At 42.6% G+C, this 12,441-nt stretch overlaps 1 protein-coding gene across 3 annotated transcripts in view; it reads right to left on the bottom strand.

The window, feature by feature from the left end:
* The window catches only part of ERG (ETS transcription factor ERG), a 284,991-nt gene that overhangs the window by 206,268 nt on the left and 66,282 nt on the right, over nt 1–12,441 (bottom strand). For all 3 annotated transcript variants that reach the window (XM_028845324.2, XM_028845325.2, XM_028845326.2), the window contains exon 2: nt 3,065–3,166. The gene's annotated coding sequence lies outside the window, so the exon portion shown is untranslated. The remainder of the gene's footprint in view (nt 1–3,064; nt 3,167–12,441) is intronic.

The raw sequence follows: 12,441 nt of genomic DNA, 5'->3' as shown, positions 1-12,441 counted from the left end.
AATCCTCCCAGACCTTGCCCTGTGCACCTCTTCATCTGGCTGTTCGTTCACATGCTTAACGATAAACTGTAATCATAAGAGTACAGCATTTTCCTGAGTTCTAGCAAGTTATTGAACCTAAAAGGGGGGTTGTGGGAATCCCCAACGTTGTAGCCATGTCGGACAGAGTGTAGGTAATCTGAGGACCCAATACTTGCAACCAGCATCTGAAGTGAGGACAGTGTTGGGGACTCAGCCCTTAAACCTGTGCGCAAACTTCAGTCAGTCAGCATCAGAATTGAACTGAACTGTTGGACACCCAGTTGGTATCAGCGTTGAATAACTGGTTGGTACTGGCAAAAACACCACGTATTTGGTGTTGGGAAACACAAATAAAAAATGTTTAAAACCTCTAAATGATGCTCAGCAGTTCACAAAGGTGTCAGTGCAAGAGTTGGCCTGTATCTATTCTAACTAGTGAGTATGCAAGTTAAACCATTGTTTGATTATCTCCTCTGTCTACACCATCAGGTGTAGGATTGAATTGAATCGGGTGAGGATTAAATTGAATTATGCTTAAGAAAGAAAGCTCTCTCAATGCTAGGCACATAATCAACACTAAACAAGTGGTAATCATTATTATTAAGAAAGTAAAGGCCAGGCACGGTGGCTCACGCCTGTAATCTCAGCACTTTGGGAGGCTGAGGCGGGGTGGATCACAAGGTCAGGAGATCAAGACTATCCTGGCTAACATGGTGAAACCCCATCTCTACTGAAAAATACAAAAAATTAGCCAGGCATGGTGTTGGGTGCCTGTAGTCCCAGCTACTCGGGAGGCTGAGGCAGGAGAATGGCGTGAAGCCGGGAGGTGGAGCTTGCAGTGAGCCGAGATTGTGCCACTGCGCTCCAGCCTGGGCAACAGAGCGAGACTCCGTCTCAAAAAAAAGAAAGAAAGTAAAAATATTTCAAGTGAATGATTTTGATACTGTATAAAATGTTGCAACTTTTTTTTTTTTTTTTGAGACAGAGTCTTGCTCTGTCACCCAGGCTGGTGTACAGTGGCACAATCTTGGCTCACTGCAACCTCCACCTCCTGGGTTCCAGTGATTCTCCTGCCTCAGCCTCCCGAGTAGCTGGGATTACAGGCATGTGCTACCACGCCCGGCTAATTAAAATGTTGCAACTTTTTATGAAAAACAATTCTCAATAAATAAATTGATAATTTTCATAAGAGCCCTTTGTCAACTGACTAAAAACACCCTTAATTTAGAAATGTATTTTTTAGTTTTAAGATAACTAGTCATTAAGTGAAAACACTTTAGGCAAAATGGCTCTAAGCAATTTAGTATCCATAGAAATGAATCCATTCCTTGAAAGCATCGGTCGCTGGGTGCACTTGTCCTGGATGAGCAGACATTAGGCAAATCAGTCTTTCACCAGCAAACCCTGCCATAAGAACTGCACAGGCCTGATTCCTGCCAAGCACACCAGGACCCTGAATGGGGCACAGGCCTCCCTTATGGAGCAGGAAGGAGGAAGCAGGGAGAAATGCAGGGCCCATGATTTAAGGAGGCTCTCCCTCTCAGGCTCATGCAAGTGCAGGATCAGTACCTAAAGGGGAGCACCGCCCAAAATCCTGTGCCCCAGTTGCCTTACCCCAGTCCAGTCCTGGCTCCTGCACTTCAAAGCTAAGCAGAGAATACCAGCCGGAGGCAGAAGACAGCATGAGAATCTGAATGTACCTCTACATTTATCTAAAAATAAGAAACTGGACTTCTTCAGTAGGAAATGGCTCATCTTTCCAAATGAATAAAAATACTTACAGCTATGGGTTGAATTATATCAATTCTCTCCCCCAAGTCATGCATTGTAGTACTAACCCCCGGTCCCTCGGGATGTGATGATAGAGAGGTAGGGCCTTTACAGAGGTCATTAGTGACCTAATCCAACATGACTGATCCACGTACAAAAAAAAAGGACAAGATTTAAACACAGACCTGTATAGAAGGATGATGGTGTGAAGACACAGGGAAAAGACAAAAGAGGCCTGGAACAGATTTCCCTCAAAGCCCTCAGAGGGAACCACTTGGGCTGACACCTTGATCTTGGACATCCAGCCTCCAGAACGGCGAGACGGTGAATTTCTGTTGTTTTAAGCTACCCAGTTCATGGGACTTTGTTACAACAGCGCTGGGAAAGGAAAACACCTCTATTGAGGGACTTACTAAAGTCACTTAACTGATGCAGACTAGAGGCCTCACGGTGGGGACATGGCCTCGGGAGCCACATCCATTTTAGTCGCACCATTTCTCACTGAACGCTGACCCTGGTCAAGGCATGTCTCAGGCTGCATGGACTGCTATTCCTTCTACTAAACGACCCTGGCTTCATTCCGGCAAGGGAGGGACTCTTACATTCTGTGGGTTGCATGAGTATCATGTGAGCACCCCCAAAACCTTGATCCCTGCAGGGCTTCTCCAAGGGAGTCCCAGCATTCCTGCCGGCCTCAGGGGCGTGCCTTAGAGACAGGGTGCTGACCCTCTCCTTCTCCAACTGGATTTTATTTTTATTTTGTGGCATGTTTTGTGAATACAAAGATTCACTGCCTGGGTGGGCCCCTTGAAAGGAGGTTTCAATTGCATTCAGGTGAAATAACCACAAAATGACTATAAGCCAAATGCAGTAGTATGATAGAAAAATGGAAAGATCGTAAAAGCAGCAGTCTGTAGACACCATGCCTGTGGTTCCTCTGGAAAAGGGAGAAGAGAGCAGACGGTGATAGAGAAAAGAGGGGCTGGTGTAAGACTACAGAACTAAGAAGGCAGTAATTCTAAAACCTCCACACTGTAGGGCCAGGAACAGGAACATTGCTGGGCAATGGGGCATCTTATCTGAGGGGAAGTCAAGGGTGTCATGTAGAACCAACATAATTCATCCAAGTACAGCAAAGAATCCAGAAATGGTCTGTGGAGGTTTGGAACCATAAACATCAAATAGTAGAGACACAAAATATTTACATATCCACATTTTTTAAACAGGGTCCTGACTAGGCAGCATAGGATTATTCGGGTTCTGTTCGTTTTACCTTTAATTGCCCTTGGTTCTGCCATCTTTTTTCTCTGTGAGTCATCTGTCTTGCTTTTGGTCAGCACGGCTTTCCTCGGGTCTCCAAAGATCCTGGGATAACCTGAATATAAGTTCAAGAATATTAAACCTTATTTTGTTTTCAAATATTAATGCCAGGGATCAACTGTACATGTACCGACAAAACCTATTTCTTAAACATTATTTTAAAATATCCTAAAAGGGGAAAGAACTTAAATCCTTCCCTTTAAAAAAAAAAAGAGGGGGTAACATTCCTCTCCTCTGAGGGAAGCCCCGCATTATGAAGCAAAAATTGGAGTGAAATCAAGGCCAAGCTAACTGGCATGCTGAAGCACACATACACTTTTACGCAGAAAATATTTTGAAAATGTTTTCTTTTTCTCACAGCCCCCAGCTTTGGTAATAATGGCTTCCCCAGATCATTCTGTTAGCACTTTCTGCTGCTCAGAACAGGGTAGTGGGATTTAGAGTTTAGAAAACATCCTGAGAACTGTAATTAAGCAATTGTCTTAGTCCCAGAAAAGAAACAACCCTTTTACTTTGTAAATGCTAGGACGATCCGTATTTTTTTTTAAATCTTAGAACACTAACAAGCTAAAAAGATAGAAAGAAAAAAATCTTTCTTACAATATGCCTGCTAGCACAGCTCCAAAATCCAGTCTCTCTCTCTCTCTCTTTTTTTTTTTTTTTTTTAGATACGGGAATTTCTTAAACAACTTTCCAAGTAAAATATTCAATCCCAAAATACTATATTTAGTAGAATCCCTACAACATGAGAAATTGTAAATGGCATCTGTTTCCATTGAAAATATTTTTAAATTAGAAAACATCTTAAGTACTGCATCAAATCAATATTTGTAATGGGCAGAATTATTTCTAAATGGTTCCACAGGCCAGTTGACACTCCCACTCTACTTAGGAAGCCTCCAGCCTACTCCACTTAAGTCTTCCAAACCTATGCATAGAGACAAATTACCCAAATGTCACAGAAAAGCATTTGTTGTGATACAGAAAATACAACATAACATTATTGGGGGAAAAAATCAGGGTACAAAACCATGTACATAATATCATCCCAATATTGCACAAAAAAATAAATAAATAAATGGATGAAAGAAAGGAGGGAAGGCAGGAAAGAGGATGACCTGAGAGAAGTTATCAAAATGGTTAACAGTCATGGTCTTTGGCTTTCCAGTGTGAAATAATAGTTCTTATTTTCTTCTTTTTAAAATCTTTCTAAAATTATTTATTTTTTAAACCAACTAATAAAAAGTATATATATATATATATATTTACTGTGTACAACATTACATTTTGAAATATATATACATGTTAGAATGGCTAAAGTAAGCTAATTAACATCTGCATTACCTCACATATTTATTTTTTGTGGTGAGAACACTTGAAATCTTACTCTTACTGATTTTCAAGAATGTAATGCATCGTTATTAACTACAGTCAATAGATCATAGGTCTATTCAAGTTCAAGTCATAGATCTCTTGAAATTACTCCTCCTAACTGTAATTTTGTGTCCTTTGACCAACATCTCCCCAGTTCCCCTACACTCAACATCACTAATCATCAAGGAAATGCAAATCAAAAGCATGATGAGTGTCATCTCACATTTGTTAGAATGACCATTATCAAAAAGACAAGTGTTGGTGGGGATGTGGAAAAAGGGAACTCTTGCCCACCATTGGTGGGAATGTACATCAGTACAGTCATTATGGGAAACCGTATGGAGGTTCCTCAAAAACACAAAGATCAATGACAAATCAAAATACTGTATGTTTGACAAATGTATTACAAATCAATTTTGTATGTATTACAAATCAAAATACTACATGACTGCTGACAATCCCACTCTGGGGATAGATCCAAAGAAAATGGAAAATGAAATCAGTATGTCAAAGAGGTACCAGCACTCCCACATTCACTACGGCATTATTCACAGCAGACAAGGTATGGCATCAACCTAAGTGTCCATCAACATAAACGCCCATAAAGAAAAGCAGTGCACATATACAATGGAATGCTATTCAGCGTTTAGAGGAGAAATCCTGTCATTTGTGACAACATGAACGAACCTGGAGAACTTTATGCTAAGCGAAATAAGCCAAGCACAGAAAGACACAGAGTGCACCCTCTCACTTACACATAGCATCTGAAAAGTTGAACTCCTATTTCCTTCTTTATAGTTTTGTGTATTTTCCAAATTTTCTAAACCACAAATATTCTTCTTTATAATCAGGGGAGAAAACTAAAGCATAATAACTTTATAATCCTAAACATGCTTTTAAAGCATTTATTTCACTGTAATGTGTTCTTTTCCCATCCAGCCGTACATGGGCCCAAGGAGCTGGCCTTCCCTGCTCGGTGGCCTGATGTTCAAGGGGACGGGAGGAGGGGGATGGGAGAGGGGGACGGTAAAGTAGATCATGCTTTGCAAAGCTGTGCAAATCTTGAGTTAATAAACCTGTTCCCAAAATCCAAAAGCCAATATTGACTATTGCTTGGTTAACTGTTTTGCATGGATAAGTGGCTAAAGGAGTATTTGGTTTCCAATTTCTGCAAAGGGAATAAGAGTTTTAAAGGCATGAACTAAGATTTCATATACTATGCTATTCTATAGTAGGTTTTCGTGCCAAAACCTCTACTAGGCTGAAAGAATAATTTGATTTATGGTTGAGACATTGTCGGGCCTGATTTAAAGCCCAGAGTCAAGCCCAGAGAGGATTCTCTTAAATATGTGCAATGGGTATTTTTAAATTAGCACTATGGCATTATTAATATTTCATTTATCCTGAGAGCATTTACCTGACAACGTAAATTATCCGTAACACAGTTGAGAAGCCACAAAGGATCCAAAAAGATGTCACAAAGTCCAGGAAGAGAAGCTCTGCCAGAGAAAGGCACACTACCAGCCGCGTGAGGTAACAGCTGGCCTCATCAAAGCAACAAAGTCAGAAAATTATGTAAACCAGCCTCAAGAACTCAAAAAATACAGCCATTTGAGAACTTTGGTAAGAGTAAAAACTGCTCAACCCAGCTCAATTGCCCCTGGTCCGGCAATGGCAGAAAGTCAAGGTCAAGGAGTCACATGACCTGCAAGAGACCCCCCTCCCACCCAACCCCCAGCCCTGCCCCTGGCCAGTGGGACAACCCACATCACCCCTGGGATTCAGTATTCAATCAGGCTCTGTGTTCCGTGTGGGGAGGGAGAAGAAGGCACCGGATCATCAGGAAATATGGACTGGAAATGGCCAAAGCTAAGCACATCTGAGTACCTGAAGGGTAAGCTTAATGTGTCAAAGCAGCCGTGATGAGGCAGAAAGAACCTTGAGCTTGGAGTCCCACGTTTGTGCAGACCCACTAGCAGCCAACGAAGCCTCCCTCAGCCTCAGTTTGCTCCTCTGAAAACTGGGAGGAAGAGGCTCTGACTCCAGAGAGGTGGTGCAAGTCCAATGAGACGGGGTTGCTGAAGGTCCAGATAGACAGAGGCAAAGCATTGTTTTCTGTTTTTGTTTTTGTTTTGATACAGGATTCTCTCTGTCATCCAGGCTGGTATGCAGGGGTGCCAACAGCTCACTGCAGCCTAGACCTCCCTGGCTCAAGTGATCCTCCCGCCTCAGCCACCCGAGTAGCTCAGACTACAGGAAAAAGAGCCATGTACCACTGTGCCTGGCTAATTTTTAAAAAAATTTTTTTGGAGACGTGAGAACTCACTATGTTGTCCAGGCTGATCTCAAACTCCTAGCCTCAAGCAATCCTCCTCCCTCAGCCTCCCAAAGTGCTTGGATTAGAGGGGTGAGCCACCATGCCCAGCAAAGGCATTGTTAAATTCAGGAACAAATGACGGCCTTGTTCCCCAAAAACACTAGGCAAGAGAACCACTCTCTATGCACAGATCTCCCTGGACACCACGTGTAAGCAGCAGTGAATATTCCATAGGTGGAATTGGCTACTGTGAAGAAAGAAAACTCCAGAAAAGGTACCCTCACTCCAGGAAGTAGCCTGGATCTTACGTGAGTGACAGCAGCCTGGGGAGAAGGCTCCACTGCCACCAGCAATGCCAAGGACACAGCGGCAGCAGTCATCCATCCCCACAGTCACGGTGAACACAGCCACGGAGCAGCCTGCTTTTTCCATTTATAGCCACACACAGGTGGCAATGGCAGCAGACACAACTGACTGCCCTTCCTCCCTTATAGAAGGAAACGTACTTTTGCTTGGGTGTTCTGCCTGCCCCCACGTGACCCACGGAGGATGACCAGCCCCAACACCAGTGTAAATCCTATCACTGGGCACCATCTCTTCTCACCACTGATTGGTTTAGGGAAGGGCACATGATACAATTCTGATCAATCTAACACTCAGGGAATCGAGCTAGAGGACTTCTAGGAAAAGTACTGGCTGATGAAGAAAGGCCACAGAGTAGCAGTCCTGTCTGTGTGGCACTTGGAACTGTGAGAGCCATCCCAGGACCATGAGAAGAGGTCACCTGAGGATAAAACCGATACGCTGTGGATGTCTAGGGGAAAGGAGGGAAGTCCCTGTGTTTTTATTTACAGTAGGGAAGAGCATTAACCAACTCTGAAGGCATCTCATGACAGGGCATCTAGGCACATCAAAGGCATTTTCCTTGTTAACTAAACCATTTTGAATTGGGCTTATTTTTGTTGTTATTGTTATTACTGGCAGCAAAAGTATCCCATACACTCTAGTATCCATGTTCAAAAAAGTCACTTTCAGCTCTTTTACCATCTGTATCCATACTCACACAGACATGCTGAATATGCTCTTCAGTTCTAATTTTAAAATAAAATGATCTGCTGGAAATTAGCTCAGCTTATAGATCTCCATACTTACAACACTATATCTAAGAATTAGGAAATAAATAACTATTACCAATGATGAGTGGCCTATCTCAGTCTATGCACATGTTGAGTGTCCAGGTACTGGAGGAGGCATGGAACCTCCCCTCAATAAACAAAGGGTATGATGTGGAGGTTATGCTTTTAATTAAATTACTGAGTGGAGGCAGAATGTGGTGAGGGTCACAAGAGAGGTACCAAAGATGCAGCAACAGAGCAGTTGATGGGCACTTAGCATTTCAATAACTGGGAACAGGGAGGAGAGCACGAAAGGTGGAGGAAATAGATGAGGAGAGGGAAGAAGAGAAGTGTTCTCCAAAGAAGCACACTGCAGGGGAAGAGTCTTTCACCTTTATGTTCCCACAAGGCACAGAGTATGAGCTCAGAAATGTTGAATGATTTGTCTCTATAATTAAGGGATGATTTCACTGATAATATCGTCTTCTTCCATGATCTAAATTCAACCTGCCCTTCAAATCCATTCATTCATACAATTGTCCATCCATCCATCCATCCATCCATCCATCCATCCATCCATCCATCCATGTAGTTATCCATCCATCCATCCATGTATTCATCCATCCATCTATCCATCCATCCATCCCACACTGAGTTCCCTTCATGTGCCAAGTGCTGAGTTAAACACTAATTAGGGATGGGTTTTGCCAATGAATTCAGAGTCTAGTGAGAGAGACAGAGTTGTAAAGAAAAAATCACAAATGCCAACTCCCGCATTGCCTTGCTTGATCCCCGATGCCAGAGTGTAGCCTGGTTGAGCATCACAATCAGCTGGAGAGCTTTTTAAAAACAGAAACTCTGCAATCCTTCCTCTTTTTTCTTTATTGGAAGGTCCAGGGGTGAAGGGGGCAAAAGAGTCTAAGTGGGAGTTAGGGAGGCAGAAGAGGATTAAAGGCAGTGTCTGAAATATTTTCAGACTGAGAAGGAAAAGGAAAACAGCCAAGAACACAAGAGGAGCAAGCAGTCAGAGCATAAGGAGGAAACTGGGAAAGATCTAAGTCATGGAAGCCAAGGAAGGACATTCAGTAAGATGGAAAGTTCAGCGCTGCACCTGCAGAGAGATTAATGTCCAGGAGAAAGTAATTCAACCAACCATATGCATTGAGAACAGGTCCTGGATTTGGCAACTTAAAACCTCTTGCGGTCCTCTAAAAAATGTTGTAGGAGCCTGAGAGCAGTAAGCTGGTTTCCAAATGGCTCGGCAGTTAAAGACAGGGAGGATATGCAAAGGGCAATGTAGGCTACTCATGGAAGGAGTTGAGCAACAAAGTTAGGGAGGGAGTGGCAGTTCAAAGAAAAGCACTAATGCCACAGGGCGCAGTGGCTCATGCCTGTAATCCCAGCACTTTAAGTCAGGAGTTCAAAACCAACATGGTGAAACCAACATGGTGAAACCTCATCTCTACTAAAATACAAAAATTAGCCAGGCATGGTTGTGGGCACCTGTAATCCCAGCTACTCAGGAGGCTGAGGCAGGAGAATTACTTGAGCCAGGGAGGCTGCGGTTGCAGTGAGCTGAGATCACACCACTGCACTCCAGCCTGGGAGACAGAGTGAGGCTCCTGAAAACAAACCAACCAACAAACAAAACCAAAAAACAATGAAAACAAAAATGAAAAGCACTAATTGGCTTCACCCACCCAACATTTGCTGGGCATTTACTGTACTTCAGAAATTGCTAGTAGCTAGGGATGCACCAATGCACAAGACTCAGTCCTGCCCTCAAGGCATTTACAAACCAATGAAAAGAAGGTTTATCTTATTTGCTCAGTCGGTTTGAAGGATGAGAAAAGAAGGTATGTTTATAGACAGGATAAAGGGAGCCAGTGGAGTAGAGGAGACCAGGGGACCTAAAGATGTTACTGTCCGGCGAAGAGGTAGAGGAAACACCATGGTTCACAGCACAATGGTGGGGTCAGTTCTGGCAGGAAGGTGGGACCCCACTGTCTCAGAAGGGGTGTGCTGCCAGATGGCTAACAACCAGCTCTCACAGGAAAACTCATGATTTGAAGCATTCGGTCATTTCTATGGAGTCAATATTTCCATCATGGGCAACTGCAAGGAACCCAGGGGAGTCCCTGAATGCAGAGTTGGGAAAAGATGCGCTCTAACGCATCACTGCCAGTTGTAGTGAGTTGGGAGGAGCCAGCTCTAGCACACATGGGCTCCAGAAGTCAAAGAGAAACCAAGGAGCCTGGAACTGTTAATAAGAAAAGGGTGTTCAGAGGAAAGCTGTGAAACCAGCATAACCAGCTGCTCTCCTAGACGCCGAGACCCTGTGATAAGAGGAGAAACCAGGGAGGCGGAGTTCCAAATCTGGAAAAGTGGCAGGCTTGGGTGCTCTTCAGTGACTTCCACTCGAGCAATTTTGCTTCCTAAACCCAGTTAATAGCCCAAAATGTGGGCTACTTATTGTTATCTCCCTTCACTCTGTGTGTGTGAGTGTGTGTGTGTGTGTGTGTGCTTTTCCTATGTAAATTGCTGCACCACTAACTCTGCTATACTTTAGAACTCAGTGAGGCAATCCTTAGAACCTTACACAATTCCCTAAAGGGTCCCCTTTTACTTACTCTAAGTCATAGAGAAATGCTGAACATTTAAACCATAACAGTGCAGTTTTGCTGGAAGAAAATCTCAAGGGTCTCCATGAATCATGCCTGAGCCATGTATTGGCCATGACCATACACTTCTTGCCAGTCTTGTTCCATTTGGTTGTTATTGTGGTTTGGTTTCATTTCATTTTGCTTTGGAGGGTCAGCCTTTCTTCCATTCATGACATTCAATCAACCTTTCTTCCCAATGCATGTCACCATTTTTTTTTTTTTGTCAGGAGACAGCAAAATAAACACAGGTATTAATGTGCCTGTGGGCACCAGTCTGTAAAGCCCAAGATGTTCTTGGACCCAAGTAAACTTTCAGTTCTTTCTCAGCCATGCCATTTTGCATGTGAAGGCATTCAAGGTGATCTCAGAGTTGAGGATGTGGCTGCCAGCTTCTACCAGAACAAAACACACAGCAGCAAAACAGCGCAATGTCCCTCAGTGTGGGAACCAGGGTCTACCTGGGTCCCCCCGTAAAAATGAGAGATTTGAAGGAAAACAGACTGCATTTGAAAGGCAGATGACATCAAGAAAGTAAAAACAACTGCAAATATGACTTCTCTCCTGCTTTACACTGAGCCTTCTGTTCAAGAAAACACATTTACCGGGGATTTTTTCCTTAAGCTCAACTGGAAAAACAAATATTTAGTCATTTTACAAGAGTAGACAACTGAAAAGCAAGCCACAGATTAAACAAGCATTATGTATTTCTAAGAAAGTTCATCAAACACAATATATCTTTGAGAATACAACCTTGAAGTCCGTTTTAGAGGCAAATTTGACGTTCAAAATGAATTTTGTCTTGATATAATTACAAGGTCAAATCTCAAAGAAGCAAATGTATAGATAACCATCTTTGCAATGAGATCTGTTTTATATTTTCAAATGAACAATACTGGACAGAAAAAAAAAATACGTAATTACTTCTGAGGTTGTATATAAAATACCCAACTGGCAATTAATCAATATCATATTAGCATCTCAATATTTTAGATAAAGCAAAATTCCTAAGTACAAAATAATCTATAATAGAATGAAAATGACAAGTTATATTAATAGAGAGATTACATGTAAGAGACTTTATTACAAGTTATCATTTTTTAGATAAAATTTATTCTTTCAGCATCCCTTTGATACTTGTAGGAGGCAGATATAGTATAGAGAGGCAAATAGAGGTGAGAACCTTTCCTAGGAAAAATCAAGCAGCATTAAAAGCAGAAAGAAAAAAGAAAAATATTTCAGATTCTCAATTCTGTATATCACATTGTTGAAAAAAAAAACTTGCCAAATACTTAGAGAATACCAACAGGAAAAGGTTTCCTTATGCTCCTTAAGGGTGAGGAATTTCAAAGAACCGTGAACTCATGAAAATAGTCCTATCCCCATCGGCTTTGCCAAAAACACTTTGGGATTTCAGTGATGGGTACTGAGCCACCAGGAGCACCGAAATCAGGTTTTCCATTTCCACTGAGTTTTGGCTGGTTTATGAGGATTGCACAAAGATCACCTCATTTGTACTGGACACTATTGGGAAATAAAAATTTAAAAATCATCCTTGATATTTAAAATAGAAATCATGAGCCCTGCCACAAGTGTGCTTCCCCTACACTCAGGACGTGAGGTTGACAACACGCCTTCCCGTTAACCTGTGAAGCCTCACAGGTATGCACTGCATCTGTATAGAATTTTCCATGGACTCCATCATCAATGCGTCCTTTAACAAGTATGAACTGAGCGCTCACCCCATGCACAGAGCTGTGGACGGGGCCACACGGGACAGAAAAGTCCCAAGGTGTGTCTCTCACTCCCAAAGAGCCTACATGCCCTGCAGGAGAGGAAGCCTGCGGACCCAGGTTTTGTGATG

This window comes from Macaca mulatta, chromosome 3 (assembly GCF_049350105.2).
Source record: "Macaca mulatta isolate MMU2019108-1 chromosome 3, T2T-MMU8v2.0, whole genome shotgun sequence".
Classification (NCBI taxonomy): domain Eukaryota; kingdom Metazoa; phylum Chordata; class Mammalia; order Primates; family Cercopithecidae; genus Macaca; species Macaca mulatta.
The sequence above is the reverse complement of the archived record's forward strand: the minus strand, read 5'-3'. Positions and strand labels throughout refer to the sequence as shown.